A 2819-nucleotide genomic window follows, 5' to 3' on the forward strand; every position below is an offset into this window, starting at 1 on the left:
GAACCTGATGACTAATTTACTATTTTTTGTTCCCTGCCATTTTGCTTTATTTGATGTTTGATTCATCACGGGTTCCCTCATACAGTACGTCATAGCCTACTCCGGCACTCCCTTAGGCATTTATCCACATGTGCACTCTTCAAAAACGACACTTATTGAGGATGTGCAAATATATATATATATATATATATATATATATATATTAAAATGCATTTATATTTAGATAGAATGGAAGATATAGATTGTACTGCATGTTAGCTTGCTTATTGTGCCCAAGGGCATACTTTATTCAAGCCCATATACTAACAAGAAACTACAAGTCGAGCGCTTTAGTTCCAACCACGTAAGTTTGCGACGCTGATTTCGAATGTTCATTTGAACTATGGTTTCGGGAAACACCGTTTCGTTGAACTATGTTGGTAACTACGAAACTTGTGACTATAGTTGGCTAACGATGCTTTTGGGAAACGCACCCCTGATTGCGAATGTTCATTTGAACTATGGTTTTGGGAAACAACAATTCGTTGAACTATGTTGGTAGTGACGAAACTTGCGACTATAGATGGCTAACAATGCTTCTGGGAAACGCACCCCTGATTGCGAATGTTCATTTGAACTATGGTTTCGGGAAACACCGATTCATTGAAGTATGTTGGTAATGACAGAATTGCGACCATAGTTGACTTTTGGGAAATGCACCCCTGATAAGACTCAGCTTGAGATATAGACTTTCAACCAAGTGTTTTTTAGAGTTTCTCATTACCACTGTTTTTAAGTGCTAAAGGCAGAAAAGAAGCCGGTAACTTGTCTGTATATAGTTTAAAGAGCTGGGATATATTCAGAAAATAATGAATTAACCGATGCAAAGTGTCTTCTGAATATAACAAAAGGAAATGGCAGTGTCAATGAGAGTTTGCTGATCATTTTGCTGTAGTACTAACAGAAATGCAAAGGTGACAATCAGGTAATTTTAGCGTGTGAAGCTTTCTGTAAACAACCAATTAAGTCCTCTGCATTTTGTGCACATCCCGTTTTCATGCTGTGATTCTTTCAGCAGCAGCCGCTTTTATGTTACTTCTCTGTTAAGAAACCTCTCCTATTAGTTAACCAGTTGATACATACAGTATGAGATGGTACTTAATAAATCAAATAGTCGAGTAAATAAAAGCATTCGGAAAAGACACATTTATAGTGAGCGGAGGAGTTTGCATGCTGTGACTCTTTCAGAAACGTTCCCTTTATCTCAGAATAGAGAATAGAAGTCATATTAAACATCCAAACTTCAAATATAATCGTTATCTCAGCTTCTGTCTGTTCGGTGGCCAATGGGTCGCCAACAGAAGCTAATTATCATGTCTGTTTGCCTAAAGGTAGGTGATCTTATTAATTGTGCATGTCACAGCACCATTTATCAGTAGCGTTATTATGGTCTTCTCAAGCGAGGAATATCTGTCCTTTCATTACAGAAGTCGTTCATAGGCACGCTACTTTAATTGCACTTACATATGAATCTGCTCAGAGCAACCTCATTACAGCCTACAGGAACAAACATGTCATTACGACATCTGTCATGTCGAGCTATAATTGTCGCAGTTAGGACTAGACAAAACGAATTACTCCACAATCTAGATTAATCAGCAGCATTGAGCCAATAAGCATGAACTCGCACAGAATCTACACCCGACATATTTGTAGCCGGACATGCGCAATTACATAAACGTAATGAAGTAATTCACCTGCCCTGAAGGCTTTACAACAGCCTACGAGACGTTGCTCTGGGCAATGGCCAATGTCAGTTTAATCATTTGACTAAAAACAGCGTTTCTTTCTTGCAGGGAGTTACAGGTTCAATCCACAGTTAATGAAAGCGACCTAATATCCAGGTCTGAGGCTAAAAGAAAAGATTTGTGCACAAAATGTAATAGGAATGTCATACTTGAATTATATGCACCAAAAATACAAAACAAAAATCATAAGTATTCAAATATTTAGATAAAAGTAGTCTACGACTGATGCATTACATTCCAAGTTTTCTGAAGTCATAAAACATTATTATTTGAGTGACTAAAACAACTTACCCCGAAACATCTGAAATAAAGCTTAAAATATAAATATTAGCTGAAAAGCGTAACGTTAAAAAATGACAAATGTTGAATTAAAATTATTTTAATTAGTTTAAGTTGAAGCACTAAAATTAATAAAACTAAAACTGAAATAAACAGTAATTTAATCATTTAAATCTACTGTATATATCAATATAGGAAAACATAAAATGTTATTGTTAGCTAAAACTAACCATTAAAAATCGGTATTGAAATACAGCTAAAATAAAATATAAAAAAAATAGATGAAAAACTGAAATAAAAAAGATTAAATAAATAAATTTGACGTGTACTAAAATTAACAAAACAAAACCTGAAATAAAAATAATTTTGCGCTATATAGAAATATAAAAATCTAATGTTGTGAAAACTAAATATTCGATAAATAAAACATCCAATAAAAAAACTTTTAATTAATGAATCCGAAATAAGTAATTACGTCTCAGGTTACTTATGTAACCATGGTTCCCTGAGTAGGGAACGAGACACTGCGTCCTCTAGGGGTCGCTATGGGGGACGCCTCGACGTGACCCGTGTCTGAAGCATACATTGAAAAAACACCAACTCGTTGGCCGGCGACAGCCATGACGTCACTACCGGTGCGACTATAGTATAAAAAGGCGCCGGGAGCACACATCATTCCCTTCTTCGTCTGAAGCTTGCGTCCGCAGCATGGCAAGAAACCTAGAGGACGCAGTGTCTCGTTCCCTACTCAGG

General features: G+C 36.2%; 1 protein-coding gene across 1 annotated transcript in view; it reads right to left on the minus strand.

The window, feature by feature from the left end:
* LOC107699225 (cell adhesion molecule 2-like) overlaps window positions 1–2819 on the minus strand; it is a 267199-nt gene that overhangs the window by 255067 nt on the left and 9313 nt on the right. The gene's annotated exons all lie outside the window — the stretch shown is intronic.

This window comes from Sinocyclocheilus anshuiensis, unplaced genomic scaffold (assembly GCF_001515605.1).
Source record: "Sinocyclocheilus anshuiensis isolate Anshui unplaced genomic scaffold, SAMN03320099.WGS_v1.1 scaffold242, whole genome shotgun sequence".
Taxonomy (NCBI): Eukaryota; Metazoa; Chordata; class Actinopteri; order Cypriniformes; family Cyprinidae; genus Sinocyclocheilus; species Sinocyclocheilus anshuiensis.